General features: G+C 37.4%; 1 pseudogene; it reads right to left on the bottom strand.

Annotated features, from left to right (window-relative positions):
* Positions 1-12,808: 12,808 nt before the first annotated feature.
* LOC118827978 lies at positions 12,809-13,743 on the bottom strand (annotated as a pseudogene).
* Positions 13,744-19,241: the final 5,498 nt, after the last annotated feature.

The following is a 19,241-nucleotide window of genomic DNA, read 5'->3' on the forward strand; positions in this document are numbered from 1 at the left end:
TGGTAGTGTTGGTAGTGTGTGTTGTTGCCCTGTTAAGCTTTGTTTTCCCAGAGGCAGAAGCTTTGGGCAGGAACCCCTGGACCTTGCTGCCAGGCAGGAGCAGAAAGAGCTTGAAGTAGAGCAGTACCTGTGAGCTGAGACACCCAGCAGGAGCAGAGAGTCACCTATGTGTGAATCTAGGGGAGAGTCAGAAGTAGTCAACCCACAGAGGAAGAGCTATGGGACTTGGAAGTCAACCTCCAGTCAAAATGAAAGAGGACTTTGCTTGGATGCTTGGTAATAAAAAAGGAGATTGTTTTTTACTGTGACCTAGGGGTAAAGGGAGTGGTATTTTATGATACCCCTGAGGTATGTGACCCCCTAATTTTGGGGATGCAATGATATGTGCTGTGTAGTGTGATGTTCTTACTGTGACCTAGGGGTGAATGGTGTTGTATTTTCTGTTACGTCTTAATGATGTGATGTGCTATGGAAGACCTTAGCCTGGGACCCTCTGATTGTGTAAATGAGTATTTTGGGGAATGCTACTGGATGCAATGATATATGCTATGCACCATATGACCAACTATGTTATAATATATAGATATATGTTGGATGATATATTTTGCTTAAGGATATTATTATGAATGTTATGCTTTAGTTTATTGCTGAGTAAAAAGAGAATTCATTATTCTATGCAATTAGACCCTTGAAATTATTCACAGCAGCACTCCTCAGGTGTGCTGCTGTGATTGACATTATACCAGTTCCCCTTACCATCTCTGCCTTGAGAGCTCCCAAAGTTGCTGCTGCTTCTATTGCCACCACTGAGTTCTTTTGCCATATACTTAGGCTCTAGGCCTTCCCCTAACCCGTGTAACACAGCTCTCTTTCTGACTTCCTAAGCTGTCTTGGGCTAGAAGAACGTCTCACCCTGACTTTTTGTTGTCTCTGTCAATCCAGTATTTGATTTGATGCATTGCTTTAAAGCTGTTGGAAAGGGAATGTTGAGAGAGCCTGCCTGAGTGCTTCTTTTACTCCTCTATCTTGACTCTGCCACGGGAAGTTTGCCTCAGATTTTTTTAATATGTTGATCAGTTTTGTTACATTTATGGATATTCTAGGACAGAAACTTTCTAGGTACCTGATAGGTCATTTGAGGTACTGAAAAATTAATCAAATCCTATTGCTTAGGACCACTCCTTTCCTGACAAATACGTGATCATTTTTGGTCCTGGATCCTCCATGGTAAATAAGATACCCTGAATGATGGACCAAAGAGTTCTTATCATAGCATGAAGTCCATGTTGCCAGATATTCAATAGCAATGTCCTTGAACATTGCAGTAGAATATACCCTACTGGGGGTGGAGTCAATATGTCAGAGTAAAAGCAGGGGCATGCTTGAGCTATCCCCCAAACTCCTCCAAATACTTGTAAAAATGGCTGTAATCAAATTATAAAGCTACAGAACCCACAAAATGACAGAGTAAAACAAATCTTCAGCCCAAGACAACCAGGAAGACCGACAGGAAGGGTCTATCTCACTAGGCTGGGAGAAGAGCACATTCCTCCTCCTCCTCCTCCTCCTCTTCCTCCTCCTCCTCCACCACCACCACCACCAGAGCAAAGACGATGCTGGAGCAGGGCCTAGGGGATTGAATCACTGGCAGTTGTGGCAATTTTCAGGTTGCTCAACCCACAAATGCAAGAGACAAAGTAGAAGGTCAGTGGGAAAACTCTGTTGGACCTAGGTGAGAGAAGAGCATGGTCTGGCCCCAGGCCCAGGGTGCCAGGGGTAGCAGGAGTGCTGGTGGAAGCAGTAGCAGCAGCAGCGGCAACTTCCAGAGCTCCAGGTCCACAGATAATGGGGGTATCAAGCAGCTGATCAAAGTGGGATGGCAGGCATCTCTTTAGTGGTGCTGAGTTGGGATTCTCTTACTTTGCCCTGCTTGGATTTGGGTCACAGACATGGGTGGCATTACTGGAGTAGGAAGGAGCACTTGTCTGGCACAGCTTGTGGTGGGGGTGGAGAGGGAATCATCCTCACATTTTCAAGGTAGAAAAGAGTGCTTTACGTCACTCACAGACCAGAGCACAGGCCAGGAGAGGAGTAAATACCTCTCTTTTGATCATACCACCTTAGAAGAGCTGAAAATTTACAAATGCCTAGAAGTATCTCTGACAACAACTGTATAAAGACCCTGAAACTTGGGACAGAGCTCTCTCTAATCTGGAATCAGAGACCTACCTTGACAAAGAGCTTGAAAGTCAAGTAATTGGATGGGAAAATGAGCAAAGAATGTAAAAAATCAAACTATAGAATCTTAATTTGGTGACAAAGAAGACCAAAACATACAACCAGAAGAAGACAACAAAGTCAAATTCCCTACTTCCAAAGCTTCCAAGAAAAATATGAATTGGTCTCAGGCCATGGACAAGCTCAAAAGAAACATTGAAAATCAAGTAAGAGACATAGAGGAAAAATTAGAAGATAAATGAGGGTGATGTGAGAAAATCATGAAAAACTAGTCAACAGCTTGCTATAGGAGACGCAAAAAGTACTGAAGGAAATAACACCCTAAAAAAATAGACTAACCCAAATAGCAAAACAGGTTCAAAAAGCCAATAAGGAGAAGAATGACTTAAAAAGCAGATTTTCCAAATAGCAAAGGAGGTCCCAAAGCTCACTGAAGAAAATAATTCCTTAAAAATTAGAAAGGAGCAAATGGAAGCTAATGACATTATGAGAAATCAAGAAATTATCAAACAGAACCAAAAGGATGAAAAAATAGAAGACAATGTGAAGTATCTCCTTAGAAAAACCACTGACCTGGAAAACAGATCCAGGAGAGATAATTTAAAAATTATTGAACTACCTGAAAACCATGATAAAAAAGAGCCTGGACCTCATCTTTAAAAAAAATTATCAAGGAAAACTGCCTTGGTATTCTTTAACCAGAGGGTAAAATAAAAAATTGGAAGAATCCACCGATGGGCTCTTGAAAACGATCCCAAAAGGAAAACTCTTAGGAATATTGTAGCTAAATTCCAGAGTTTCCAGATCAAGGAGAAAATGTTGCAAACAGCCAGAGAGAAACAATTCAAGTATTGTGGAAACAAATAAGGATAACACAAGATCTACCAGCTTCTACATTCAGGGATCGAAGGGGTTGGATTATGATATTCTGGAGGTCAAAGGAGCTAGGATGAAAAGTAAGAGTCATCTAAAGAGCAATACTGAGTATAGGACTTCGGGAGAAAAAATGGACATTCAATAAAATACAGGGCTTTCCAGCATTCTTTTTTCCAATTAATTATTTATTTAATATTTTAGTTTTCAAAATTGATTTCCACAAGATTGTGAGTTACAAATTTTCTCCCCATTTCTACCCTCTCACCAACTCCAAGATGGCATATATTCTGATTGCCCCCTTCCCCAGTCAGCCCTCCTTTACATTACCCCACTCCCTCCCCATTCCCTTTCCCCTTACTTTCTTGATGGACAGGATAGATTGCTCTGCCCCATTCCCTATATATATTATTTCTCAGTGGCATGCAGAAAGAACTTTTTTTTTGAGCATCTGCTTTTAAAACTTTAAGTTCCAACTTCTCTCCACTCTTCCCTTCCCACCACACTCCCTAAAAAGGCAAACAATTCAAAATATGCCACACATGTATCATTATGTAAAACATTTCGACAGTACTAAAGTTGTGAAAGACTAACTGCAATCCCCTCCATCCTATCCTGTCCCCCTTTATTCAGTTTTCTCCCTTGACCCTATCCTTTTTCAAAAGTGTTTGGTTTTTTTTATTACTTTACCCCCTGTATGCCCTCCTTTATATCATCCCCATTTTTTTACCCCTTTCCCTCTGCTTTCCTGTGGGGTAAGATACCCACTTGAGTGTGTATGCTATTCCCTCCTCTAGTCAAATCTGACAAGAGCAAGATTCACTCATTACCCCTCACCGGCTCCCTCTTCTGTTTCCAAAAGAACTGCTTTTTCTTGTCACTTCTATGAGATAATTTACCCCATTCTATCTCTCCCTTTCTCCCTCTGTCAATCCAACCCTCTCTCGTCCCTTAATTTTATTTTATTTTTTAGATATCATCCCTTCATATTCAACTCTCCCTGTGCCCTCTGTCTAAATATATGTATGTTCCCTTCAACTGCCCTAATACTGAAAAAGGTCTCATGAATCACACTCATCAACTTTCCATGTGGGAATGTGAACAAAATAGCCCAACTTTAGTAAGTCCCTTATGATTTATTTTTCTTGTTTACCTTTTCATGCTTCTCTTGATTCTTGTGTTTGAAAGTCAAATTTTCTATTCAGCTCTGGTCTTTTCACTGAGAAAGCGTGAAAGTCCTCTATTTTATTGAAAGACCATATTTTGCCTTGGAGAATGATACTCAGTTTTGCTGGGTAGGTGATTCTTGGTTTTAATTCTAGCTTCTTTGACCTCTGGAATATCATATTCCAAGCCCTTGGATCCCTTAATGTAGAAGCTGCTAGATCTTGTATTATTCTGATTGTGTTTCCACAATACTCAAATTGTTTCTTTCTGGCTGCTTGCAGTATTGTCTCCTTGACCTGGGAACTTTGGAATTTGTTGACAATATTCCTAGAAGTTTTCTTTTTTTGGATCTTTTTAAAGAGGTGATCAGTGGATTCTTCCAATTTCTATTTTACCCTCTGGTTCTAGAAATCAGGGAACGTTTCCTTGACAATTTCTTAAAAGATGATATCTAGGCTCCTTTTTTGATCATGGCTCTCAGGTAGTCCGATAATTTTTAAATTATCTCTCCTGGTTCTATTCTCCAGGTCAGTGGTTTTTTCAACAAGATATTTGACATTGTCTTCCATTTTTTTATTCCTTTGTTTCTGTTTTATAATATCTTGGTTTCTCATAAAGTCACTAGCTACCACTAGTTCCAATCTAATTTTTAAGGTGGTATTTTTGTCAGTGGTCTTTTGAACCTCATTTTCATTTGGCAAATTCTGCCTTTCAAGGCTTTCTTCTCCTCTTTGGCTTTTGGGAGCTCTTTTGCCATTTGGGTTAGTCTAAGGTGTTATTTTCATCAGTATTTTTGGGGTCTCCTTTAGCAAGTCATTGACTTGTTTTTCATGGTTTTCTAGCATCTCTCTCATTTCTCTTCCTAATTTTTCCTCTACTTCTCTTCCTTACTTTTCCAAATCCTTTTTGAGCTCTTCCATGGCCTGAGACCAATTCATATTTTTCTTGAAGGTTTTTCACATAGGCTTTTTGACTTTATTGACTTCCTCTGGCTGTATGTTTTCATCTTCTTTGTCACCAAAAATAGATGCTAGAGTATGTGTCTCAATCTGAGTCTGTGTCCTTTTTTGCTCCCTGACTATGCTCCTGGCCAACTACTTGACCTTTGAGCTTTTTGTCAAAGTATGACTGCTCGTAGAATAGAGAGTGCTTCGTCCCAAGCTTTAGGGGCTGTGCTACTGTTCTTAGAGCTACTTCTACTACACTGTCACCACAAGCTCTGACACAGCAGCTCTTCTCCTCCCCCAAAAACTGCCAAACTGGATTGTGACCCAGATCCAAGCAGGGCAAAGCAACTCCTTTACTCTTTTTCTGCTCTGCCCCTTGATTCCTCCCACCATGTGAGGCAGGACTCCAGAAGCAGCTGACACTGCAGCACCTGAAGCAGCCACAGGAGCTTCCGGCTCCTGCTGTCACCACTGTACACCACCTCTGCCTCACCCACGGCTGGGGCTGGACCTCTTTCTAACCCTATATAGCAGTTTTCCCACTAACCTGATCCTTGGTCTTTGGTGTTTGTGGCTTGAGATAAGTGCCACATCTCAATGATTCATGGCCCTAAAGCCTGCTCTGGTTGACCCCTTATCTGGTCTGTCCTGGCGCAGCTGACACTGGGCTACTCTCCAGTCCCAGCATGGTGTGATAGACCCTTCCCAGAGACCATCCAAGCCATTCTGAGCTGGAGACCTGCTTTCATCTGCTATTTTGTGGCTTCTACACCTCTAGAATTTGTTCATAGCCATTTTTACATGTGTTTGGAGGGATTTGGGGGAGAGCTTTAGCAAGTCCCTGCTTTCCAGAAAAAAAGAGAAGCATGAGGTCATAAACAGGAAAGTGAAATTATAATAGGCTTATTAAAGTTCAATTGTTTACATTCTTACATGGAAAGATGAAATTTGTAACTCATGAGACCTTTCTCAGGTTAGTTGGAGGGAATATATCTATATATATCTATATCTATATCTATATATATATATATATTTGTGTGTTTGTTTATAAATATATATGTTTGTGTGTTTATAAATATATATATGTTTACAAATACATACATACATATATATATAAATATATATATGTTTACAAATACATACATACATATATATATATATACTCTTCAGTGTGTTTGTTTGTGTTTGTACATAGACAGAAGGCACTGGGTGAGTTGAATATGAAAGGATGATATCTAAAATATAAAATGAAGGGGTGAGAGAGGAATATGTAGGGAGAATGATAAAGGGAGTGAGAGAATAAAGTAAATTATGTCACATTAAACAGGCAAAGAAAAGCTGTCACAATGGAGGGAGAGAGTCAATAGGTGAAAAGGAATGAGTGAATCTTGCTCTCATCAGATTTGGCTTAAGGAGGGAATAATATACACACAACTGGGTATCTTACCCTACAGCAAAGTAGTGGGGAAGCGGATAAGATGGGGGTATGATAGAAGGGAGGGCAGATTGGGGGAGGGGTTAGTCAGAAGCAAACTCTTTTTAAAAGGGGCAGAGTCAAAAGAGAAAATTGATTAAATGGGGGGGGGGCGGATAGGATGGAGGGAAATATAATTAGTCTTTCACAATATGAATATCATGGAAAAAGTTTTGCATAACTACACATGCATAACCTATATTGAATTGCTTACCTTCTCAATAAGGATGGGAGTGGAGAGAAGAGAGGAGAGAATCTGGAAGTTGAAGGTTTGAAAACAAATGTTAAAAATTGTTTTTACATGCAAAAGGAAAATAAGACATACAGGACGTGGAGTATAGAATTTAATCTTGCCTATAAAAAAGTAAGGGGGAAGAGGGGCACATTGGGGTGATAGAAGGGAGGGCAGACTGTGGGAATGGGTAATCAGTATGCATGCCATCCTGGGGTGGGGTGTAGGGGAGAGATGGAGAGAAAATTTGGAACTCAAATTCTTGTGGCAATGAATATTGAAAACTAAAAAGTAATTAATTAATTTTTTAAAGATTAAGATTTTCTTAAATATTTTTAAAAAGAATATGCACTCCTTGAGAACAGGAGTATTTTGATTTTGTTCTTTGTATCCCCAGAAATGTGACTGATATATAGTACATGCTTAATACATAGGCCTAGTTGGATGAATTAAATGCTTTCTAGTTCCAAGTAGTTCAGCTTTGGTGTTATTATTTTTGGCTCCATTGTTATCATCCTCATTTCAGAGTTGAGCAAACTGAGACAAACAGAAGTTAAGTATCTTGTTCATGGTCACACAGTTACTGTGACATTTGCCTGAGACTGAATATGAACTCAGGGCTTAGGGACTCTGGGATCAACACTCTAAATACTGCACCACTTGCTGTAGAAAAAAAACATTATCTGAAATCAAAATATTTGAAAAAATATATATAACCTTAAGACCATGGCCAAATATACAGACTCCAAAGATATAGACAGTTGGAATGACCCTCAAAGAAGGAAAGAATAAAAAACGTTGACAATCAAGGAGGAGTTTAAAATGTAGTCATGGGCAACAAGGTATGTGCTGACCCTTCTTGGCCTGATAAGTAAAAAACATAAGAAAAAACTTAGAGCTGTGGACTGGTGGTCAATAAATGGGGTGTCTTCCAGGAGGCCAACTTTTTATGAGAAAAATGCACTAATTTTAACGAAAGAGGCTGAGATGAACAAGAGAGGAAGAAATCGTAGATGAACATAGGATTGTTAGCAAATGAAATGAGCGTTCCAGAGGACAAAGTTGAAGAGGAGAACAGAGAAGGTTCAGGATTGGGGCTAACCTAGATGAGGATGACAGCATGAATTTTGGTAACAAGTTAGGGTATTTATTGCCTCAATGGTAGTAAGATGTGGGAATGAGGAAAGCATCAGAATTGTCTATGGAAATTTAGAGCCAACTGTTGGAATCAGAAGACTAAGAAGCAGGAAAACATAGCAGTATGTCTATGCTGAGTGTACTCTCATCTCAGGTCATGCATGACCACTCTGAGTCAGAAAGGCTTTATACAGACACCTTTGAAATAGGCTTTGCTGTGTGTTATGTGTTTCTTGGTTCAAACCCATATGGTGTCCAACAAGAGTTTTCACAACTGGAACGAACATCCTTTATTTGGGTTGGCTAATGAGAAAAATGTGAGGTGAAAGATGATGATGATGATGATGATGATGATGATGATGATGATGATGATGATGATGATGATGATGATAAATAACACTTATGTAACAATTTAAGGTATGAAAAAAGGTTTACTTCTGTCGATCCTCACAGCAACCCTGTGAGATAGGTGCTATTATTTTCCCATTTATCCGATGAAGAAATTGATTCTGAGAGGTTAATTGACTTAACTAGTGTCACACAGCTAGTAAGTGTATAAAGCAAGATTTAAACTATGATTACATGATGTCAAGTCTAGGAGGATATTGAGTTATATCAACAAAGAGGACTCAGAAACTAGGCTAGGCAATACATACTTAGCAGCATTGCTCCCAAATATTTCTTCCCTGACTGGAGGATGGGGAATATTTACCAATTTACAAGGAAGGGCAAGTTGAGGGGTAAGAATCATGCTAACTGACTAGATCAATTAAGTGAGATGAAGAGTGGATATCCCCTAGAATGAAGGAACCTAAAATGAACTAATTTTGATTCCCTATACTGACATGATCTTTGGTATAATAAAACTGGTCCCCAAAAAAGGATCATATTAATCAAGAAAATGTTGATAATTCCCTCAATACCTGGCATCCTGCTTAGTGGAGACAAAAGGAGTGACATTGAGATTATATAATCTCTGCCATGAGTTTTATTTTAAGGAATATGTTCTCTTTACTATTTGGTCCAAATAAGATAATTTTGATTACTAAATGATGTAAGTTTGCAAATAGCACTTTAAAAACTTTCAAATGCTATATAAAGGCTAGAATTTGTTGTTTGTTATTCATTTTTTTGTTGCTACTTGTTAACTCTTTTGCTGTGTTTTTTTAGTCTTTTGCCCTTTAGAATCAAAAGCTATTGACAATATCATTCCTATTCATATATTTTGATTAGTTTTAAAAAATGATGATGATTTCTTATAATTTGATCAGGACACATTTAACTTTATCTTGGGAGAAAGTGATTATGATATATGGCTTTTGGTTTAAAGATCAACAAAGTAAACCAAACAAGTACTAGTAACAGATCTTTTCTCAAATTGGGTATTTAATGACTAGACGCTACAGACCATGTTGCGGGTCCCCGACCAGCAAGGACCCCAATCTCAGGATGCAATGATGAGGCAGGAGTCAGAGAGGATACAACTGTGATTTATTGGGAGACATTATCCAGTTTTATAGGGTTTTGCACTACATGAGCAGAAGCAGGTATTGAAGGGGTAAGGGGATGACAGCATGGGAAGAAACAGAAATGTTGCTACATGAGTGTATTGTTGCACTTAGATTAGATATGGGTATCGATATCAGGTGGGAAGAATCTGGATTGTTGCAAACTATGGTTTCTACAAGCATATGGGAAAAATTAGGGCTGTTGCAAGCTAGTTTCTGTAGGAGTATGGGAACAAAAGGGGATGCTGTCCTACAGTATCTACGGAGGCATGGGAAGGCTCGGGCATGTTGCAAGCTGGTATCAGAGCTGTATGAGCTATGTGAGGCATGGGGCAGGATGTCCTTGTAAAGTATCAAAGATGTTCCAGTAAGTAAAGAAACAAAGCATTGTTGTGTTAGGCACTGGTTCAAGAGCATTATGTAGTGGCCAGCTGGGTTCCTCCTTCTGGGCTTGTGAGTCCCTTGTGGACGGACTCTGCCTGCATGTGTAGGGTGACTACAGGGGGCTGTTAAAGGCAGAGGTCCTCCCTCCGAGCACCTGCTGTTCCAGCTCCTATTAAGCCTGTCTGGTTTTACCCAGGAAACAGGCCAAGTGCTAGGGAACTGACAGCCCTGGGGTCGGCCCCAACCCCTTACACAGACAACATAATCATAGCCAAGATAGATTAAACAAAAACAAAGGTAAGACATTCTGTGCTTGAAATTATAAGGACTAAGACAGGAATTGTAAAGGCCTACTTTCATTTAATTCCATCTGAGTTGGTGAAAAACACTCTAAAATGACATTTACAACTTGTACATTCCTTGGTGCCTCCTATATTGCCTTTTTTCTCCCCTTTAAAAAATCCCCTTTTCTTCTTAGGTGAGAGGGGAGTGTACAAGGAAGAGATAGTGATTCTGTTATTTTTCCCATTATTCAAAATTCACTTAAATTTGACAAATTTATCATAATCACCAATAGTGTTCAAAATCCCAGCTGTGATAAAGGTTAAGTGCAAGATTTCAATCAACTAATCAACAAACGTTTATTAAATGTCCATTGTGTACCAAGCAGTGGACTCATTGAAAGAGACACAAAGATGAAAATAAAATAATCTCTGGGGCTGACATTCTATATTGAGCTTCAGGATGAACACAGTAACCAAACTAATTACACTGGGACCACATGAGACATAAAGTGTAGTTATCTAAAGATCCATCAGGACATATGCATGTTTTTGATGGCATGAAAAGAAGCTATTATGGAGAATTGCACATGGAGACTTAGGTATTAAGTTTCTGGATTAAGACATTTATTTAATTTATTCAATTATTATAAATTTTAATGTAATGAATAATATGCTAACAAGAATAACATAATAAAGTATTCATTAATTTCATTATCAACACATGAAATTGTCAAATTTTATATAACTTTTATTTGCATATCCTGGACCTGGAATTGAATGTAAAATGCTTGCAGGCATTGATCTCAGATTCACTGACATTAATAAAATATGGAACTGCTATGTAAAAACTAACTTGGTACACCTATTGAACATACTTTCAGAGCTTGTGGAAAAAATATTCATGGCTGCAGAGATTTTGCCTCTGACATTGAGGTATATTTATGGGTGTTTACAGAAATCTGTACAACACAAATGGCCAACGAACACAACCATGAGAACTAGAGTTGTTAGTGGTCTTGTTTTTCTTCGACTTATCTGTCCTGCTATCCTTAATCCACGGATGTTTAATATCATCTCAGATTCTCCTTCTCCTACTGCTGCAAGAACACTGACACTGGTGGCTAAATCTGTGCAGAATTTAGCAAATCTGGTTGAGTTTGGTGCCAAGGAGCCTTACATGGAGGGAGTAAATCCATTCATCAAGAGTAACAAACATCGTATGATCATGTTTTTAGACGAACTTGGGAATGTCCCTGAACTTCCAGACACTACAGATCATTCTAGAACTGACTTGTCACGTGACCTAGCAGCATTGCATGAAATTTGTGTGGCACACTCAGATGAACTTCGAACACTCAGTAATGAGCGTGGTGTACAGCAGCATGTCTTAGAAAAGCTCCTGGCTATTACAGAACTGCTTCAACAAAAACAGAACCACTATTCAGTGACAAATAACATCAGGTAGCAGCCTTTGCCTTAGTATTCTGCATGGATTCAGCATGCTCAACATGGTATAATTCCCATCAATATCACTTTCTCCTTGCTCTTGCCAAAAATAGCACACCTTTCCACATTCCCAGGGATGTGTGAACTATGCAAAACAAAACCCAAGATTCTGCTGGGGGAGAGTTGTGCCGGCAGCTTTGTAAGCTATCTGTGCAGGATATTTGCACTTTTTTTCCACATGGAATGAATCTTTAACAACCTCTGAGCCTTGGTGTATAGATCACCTTTCATAAAGTAAAATGCTGTGACTGTCTCTTGAACTTCAAAAATTTATTTTCAATACATCCAATTGCCAAAGTTTCGCTGTCTGTTGGAAAAAGAATTATGTCGTCAACTGACAAGAAAGAAAAGCCTTCTCTTTTGACAGCTGAATATAACTGGATTGCAAATTTTTCTTACTGTAACTTCTTCCTCGTGGGGAGATGACTGTTCAATCACTTTATTTGTATTTACAGTTTCCAGAGTTTGACATTATAATAAGAACAATCTTTGTTGTATACTTTTTTTTATACTGTACTGTTTTCTCTTGCCTGGACTGTGTTGAAAGAGAATGTTCAGAATGATATTTGTCGGCTTTATTTTTTAAATGTGCCATTGATTTTGTCTGTTTGAGTAATTCTTTCATCAAAGACAGTGAATTGAGATAAATCTCAATGCATTTGTAAAATGTTTACAACAGTAAATAATTTGAATTCAGTAAATTTATTGATCATTGTTACCAGTCATACATGCCTTCATTAAACCATTTTATAAAATATGAATTTGTTGTCTTTTATGTAAAGCCAAACCTAAGCATTATCTTTGTTTAAAACACTCAGCCATTCCGAATTTTTTGTGCTATTTTAAATTAGCTAAAACACATCTATTGCTCGTTAAAAAATTCTCATTGGTTGAGAGCTGCACTTCATGAAGGGATATTTTGTTTGACTACATAGTTTTATTTATTGACAAGATTTGCTTCTGTATTTTTTTGTGTGAAATTCACAAAAACTAAGTTGAAATAAAGTGAAAGGGGTCTTGTGTTAAAAAAAAATATGGAACTGCTAAATACAAAGCTCTTACAAGTTCCACCTAGAATTTCCATACTGACCTTTAAATCTTCTGAGGGAAACTTTCATCTCTTTGTTTCTAAATGTATAGATGACTGTATTCAAGAGAGGTGTGATGACTGAGTAAAACACAGCAAGAAATTTGCCCACTGATGTTATGTTAAGTGGCCACACATAGATGAAGATGCAGGGTCCAAAGAATAACACTACCACCGTGATATGAGCAGTGCAAGTGGAGAGTGCCTTGGTTGTCCCATCTTTGGTGTAATGGGTGACTGTGAAAAAGATGTAAATATAGGAGATCAGTAAAAGAATGAAGCATGACATAGCAAGAATACCACTGTCAGAATTCATCAAGATTCCCAGGGAATAGGAATCAATGCAGACAAGCTCAATCACCAGTGGGATGTCACAGAAAATAAACTGTTCACTACTCTAGGGCCATAGAAAAGCAGCTCAACAATCACAGCTTATTCACTCATAGAGTGCACAAATCCAATAGTCCATGAGATCATTACAAGGCAAATACATCTTCTTTGGCTCATGATGACTATGTAGTGGACTGGTTTGCATATGGCTACATAATGGTCATAGGCCATGGCCACAAGCAGCACCATCTCACCCCCTCCAAAAATGCACAAAGAAGATCTGACACATGCAGCCCCCAAAGAAGACGCTTTTATTTTCCTTGAGCAAATCTGTGATCATCTTTGGAGTAGTGACTGATGAAAGCCACAAACAACAGAAAGGTTGGCTGACAGGAAGTACATGGGGGAATGGAGACAGGAGTCAGTGATAACTAAAATCATAATAAAGATGTTACCTAAAACAATGAACAGGCAGAGCAGCAAGATCAAAGTAAAAAAGAAAATCTGAAGTTCCCATGAATCACAAATTCCCAATAGGATGAACTCAGACACTGTAGAATGATTTACTTCAGTCATTCATTCAACTCTTTGCTATAAACCTCCAGGAGAAAATGAGAAAAATAATTATTATTAGAATGTAAAATAGCTTAATTCTATACCTTTGATGCACAAATGAACATTCTTCCACACAAATATGTGACCACATCTTATGTTCATTTACTAGTTTTGCAATGATATATATGGCAATATGACTTGAGAGATGAGGGGTTTCCAACCTATGTGAGATGCAAATACTCCAAGGGAAAAGGAACATCTGCTCAAAGGCGTATGTGGAATATTTGAAAAAAATAACTATATTATCCTATTGAAATATCCCAAAAGTAATAGTGTTAACTGAAAAAAAAACTATGGATGAAGAGGAAATGGTAAAAATGTGGAGGTAGGCTGGAAAAGGGAAGACTCCTAAAAAAAGAGTTAAGGGAAAGCTGAGGAAAACTAAGTGAATGAAGTATGAATAAGAAGCGCTTTTCAAAATGAACTAGAAAAAAATGAAAAAACAATTCCACCCAGCAAAAGATGATCTGACTGATCTGCTACAATAACCAAAGACTCCAAATTGTAATTCAACCAATGAAGTGAAATGTTTGGCATATACTTGGAAAGGAATATCCCATTCTTAATTAAAAACAAAAAATTGTTCCATGAAGCTTTCAGTAGTTTTTTTTTTTAATTATCTCTGTGAATCAGGATTATCAATCCTTTTCTCAATCAAATCCAAGGCAAAAAAGAAACAAGGCTGAACATCGAAAGCAGATGTTACTTGCAAAACTATACTGAAAATGAAACTGCTGGCTAACAAGAAATAAAAGTATGGCTCACAACAATTTGTTTTAATGTGTTCTGACAAATGTTTAACAACTTTATTACACTAAATGAATGTGCTAATAAAATATTATTTTATTTTTATTAATGCTAAGTTTCAGTTCATAAAATTTAATTTATGAATAATTAATGTATTCATTTTATCTTATTATACTTATGCATGGCATATTCTAGAATTTATTTCCTTTCATATTGTATAGGGAGTATGTGAAGGTTGGCTAACAGCCAAGAGATACTTTAAAAAGCCAAGAAGACAAAAAAAAATAAAAAAGTTGAGAAATCCCTGAGGTAGATCACATCTCAAATATCCCACCCACATTTAACATTCAAAGATTTTGTGATTCAAAGTGCAGACCAATAAGGGAAGTCAAACATCAGATTTATATATATGTATATATATATATATATATATATATATATACATATATATAAATAGATTTCTGTGCAAATCCAAAATAAATGACTTAAGCCAACATCTTAATCAGAAAACTTTGAAATGCAATCTGAGGCTTCAGCATGGTAATAGCTATATCCACTTCTCTGGTTCCTAGTAAGCACTTAATAAATAATCTTTAAGTGATTGATCATAATAAAGACCCTGACATGATCCTGAAATGTGTTCAATATGTGACTAATCAACAACTAAAACACATCAGTAAATGGAATTTTAAGATTTACTTGACCTAATTCAATAGCAGTTTGATATAAGTAGAAAATTTCAGAAACAGAGGATTTCAAAAGCGCAATTCTATTACTATTTGTGTGACATTGGCTTGGTCCTCAGTTTCCTTAGCTCTAAAATGATAAAGTTAGGATAAATAATCTAGTTTACTTCAGATGCAAATCACATGACTCTGCGACAATATTGCGATCTGTGAGAGAAGGAGAAGGTGTGCAGTAATTGCCCAGTGAAATGGACTAAACTTTTGATTCAAAAGTAGACAGTATTCAGCACCCTAAAATCTAATGATGACGTGTTTTTACTGTAGACAAACTTGAGAGGTATTATGGCAATTCATTTAATCTATCAGTGCTTCAGGAAGTGCTCTAAGACTATAAACTGAAGGCAAATGCCAGTCTATAAAGTTGTTGAGGAGGGAGAGTTCCTATACCAATTAAATCACAGGTGTTCTGGAACAAAAAGTAAAAAAAAAAACCTGCCTAAGCATCCACAGAAGATGAATTGAGCTCAACCATGTTTTCCTTAGCTATTGGAACCCTCTGCCTTTACTGACATTTACTTTCACTATTTCATTATTACCATCACTTCCTTTTCCACTGTTGCCACCAATAGGCATTCTTTCTTAAGACCTGGGTGATTGAAATCAGTTCAACAAATTTATTCAAGTGAAACTCTAACACTTAACACAATGTCTGGTACATAGTACGTGATTAATAAATGTCTATTGAGTGATTGATTAATTGAAACTTTCTTAGCTGTTATGAGAAACACTGGAAAATTATGGCATCTCTGTTCAATGAACTATCAATAATCTCCTCAGATTGTAAGGATAAAGGGAAAAAAGGAATATACTTTTTCTCAGCAGTACATGGCACATACTCAAAAAGTGACAATGTACTAGGGCATAAAAACCTCACAATCCAGTGCAGAAAGGCTAAAATAGTCAATACATTCTTCTCAGATCATGACGCAGTAAAAATTATTTGCAATAAAAGACCATGCAAAGATAAACTAAAATATAATTGGCAACCAAATAATCTAATTCAAAAGAATGAGTGCGCCAAAGAACAAATCATAAGAAAAATTCATAACCTCATTCAAGAGAATGACAGTGATGAGACAACATACCAAAACTGATGGGATGCAGCAAAAGCAGTTCTTAGGGGGAAGTTTTATATCTCTAAATGTTTACATGAATAAAATAGATAAAAAGGAGATCAATGAAATGGGCATGCAACAGAAAAAAAAAAACTAGAAAAAGAGCAAATTGAAAAGCCCCAATTACATACCAAATTAGAAATACTGAAAATCAAATGAGAGATTAATAAAATTGAAAGCAAGAATACTATTGGACTCATAAATAAAACTAAGAGCTGATTTTATGAAAAAAAAACCAACAAAATAGATAAACCCTTGGTAAATTTGATTTTAAAAAAGAAAAAAGAAAACCAAAATACCAGTAGCAAAAATGAAAAGGGTGAATTCACCTCCAATGAAGAGGAAATTAAAACTATAATTAGGAATTATTCTGCCCAATTGTATGCCCATAAATTTGATAAACGCAGGTAAATGGAGAAATATTTACAAAAATACAAATAACCCAGGTTAACAGAAGAGAAAGTGAATTTCCTAAATAAGACCATCTCAGAAAAAGGAATTGAGCAAGCCGTCAGTGAACTCCCTAGGAAAAAATCTCCAGGGCCAGACGGGTTTTTTTTTGGGTGTTCAGTAAAACTTCATGTATGAGTGAAAATATTTTTTTTTAATTTTTTTTAATTTATTTAACATATTTAGTTTTCAGCATTGATTTTCACAATAGTTTGAATTACAAATTTTCTCCCCATTTCTACCATCCCTCCCACTCCAAGATGGTGTATATGCTAGTTGCCCTGTTCCCTAGTCAGTGCTCCCCTCTGTCACCTCACTCCCCTCCCATCCCCTTTTCCCTTCCTTTCTTCTAGGGCAAGATAAATTTCTACACCACATTGCCTGTGTATCTTATTTTCTAGTTGCATGCAAAAACATTTTTGTTTGTTTTTGAACATCTGTTTTTAAAACTTTGAGTTCCAAATTCTCTCCCCTCTTCCCTTCCCACCCACCCTCCCTAAGAAGTCAAGCAATTCAACATAGGCCACATGTGCATCATTATGTATAACCCTTCCACAATACTCATGTTGTGAAAGACTAACTATATTTTGCTCCTTCCCAACCCATCCCGCTTTATTGAATTTTCTCCCTTGACCTTGTCCCCTTTCGAAAGTGTGTGACTTTTTGACAGCTTCCACCTCCATCAGCCCTCCCCTCCATCATCACACCCCATTTATTTTTATCTTCTTCCATCTTCTTTCCTGTGGGGTAAGATTCCCAATTGGGTATGTATGGTATTCCATCCTTAGGCCAAATATGATGAGAGAAATGTTCACTCATCCCCCCCCCTCATCCGCCCTCTCCCCTCCTCCCACAGAACTGCTTGCTCTTGCCTCCTTTATGCGAGATAATCCACCCCATTCTATCTCTCCTTATCTCCCTCTCTCAGTATGTTCCTCTCTCATGCTTTAATTTGATTTTATTTCTTTTAAATATCTTCCCTTCATCTTCAACTCACCCTGTGTCCTCTCTCTCTCTCTCTCTCTCTCTCTCTCTCTCTCTCTCTCTCCCTCTCTCTCTCTCTCTTTCTCTCTCTCTCTCTCTCTCTCTCTCTCTCTCTCTCTCTCTCTCTCTATATATATATATATATATATATATATATATATGTATATATATATATGTATGTATATATATACACATAGATATATACATACATACACATTCACCCATATATATACATAAACATATATGTATGCATATTCCCTTCAGCTACCCTAATCCTGATGTCTCAGGAATCATACTCCTCATCTTTCCATGTAGGAATGTTAACAAAACAGTTCACCTTTAGTAACTTCCTTGCAATTTCTTTTTGTTGTTCTTTTTCTTGATTACCTTTTCATGCTTCTCTTGATTCTTGTGTTTGAAAGTCAAATTTTCTATTCAGTTCTGGTCTTTTCACTGAGAAAGCTTGAAAGTCCTCTATTTTATTGAAAATCCATATTTTGCCTTGGAGCATGATACTCAGTTTTGCTGGGTAGGTGATTCTTGGTTTTAATCCTAGCTCCATTGACCTCCAGAATATCGTATTCCAATACCTTCGATCTCTTAATGCAGAGGCTGCCAGATCTTGGATTATTCTGATTGGGTTTCCACAATACTCAAATTCTTTCTTTCTGGCTGCTTGCAGTATTTTCTCCTTGATCTGGGAGTTCTGGAATTTGGCGACAATATTCCTGGGAGATTTCTTTTTGGGATCTATTTGAGGAGGCGATCGATGGATTCTTTCAATTTCTATTTTGCCCTGTGGCTCTAGAATATCAGGGCAGTTCTCCTTGATAATTTCTTGAAAGATGATATCTAGGCTCCTTTTTTGATCATGGTTTTCAGGTAGTCCAATAATTTTTAAATTATGTCTCCTGGATCTATTTTCCAGGTCAGTGGCTTTTCCAATGAGATATTTGACATTGTCTTCCATTTTTTCATTCCTTTGGTTCTGTTTTATAATATCTTGATTTCTCATAGAATCACTAGCTTCCACTTGCTCCAATCTAATTTTTAAAGTCATATTTTCTTCAGTGGTCTTTTGGACCTCCTTTTCCATTTGGCTAATTCTGCCTTTCAAGGCATTCTTCTCCTCATTGGCTTTTTGGAGCTCTTTTGCCATTTGAGTTAATCTGTATTTTAAGGTGTTGTTTTCTTCAGTGTATTTTTCAGTATTTTTTTGGGTCTCCTTTAGCAAGTCATTGACTTGTTTTTCATGATTTTCTCGCATCCTTATCATTTCTCTTCCCAATTTTTCCTCTACTTCTCTAACTTGTTTTTCCAAATCCTTTTTGAGCTCTTCCATGGCCTGGGACCAGTTCATGTTTTTCTTGGAGGTTTCTGTTGTAGGCTCTTTGACTTTATTAATTTCTTCTGTCTG

Source organism: Trichosurus vulpecula, chromosome 8, assembly GCF_011100635.1.
Source record: "Trichosurus vulpecula isolate mTriVul1 chromosome 8, mTriVul1.pri, whole genome shotgun sequence".
NCBI classification, from domain to species: domain Eukaryota; kingdom Metazoa; phylum Chordata; class Mammalia; order Diprotodontia; family Phalangeridae; genus Trichosurus; species Trichosurus vulpecula.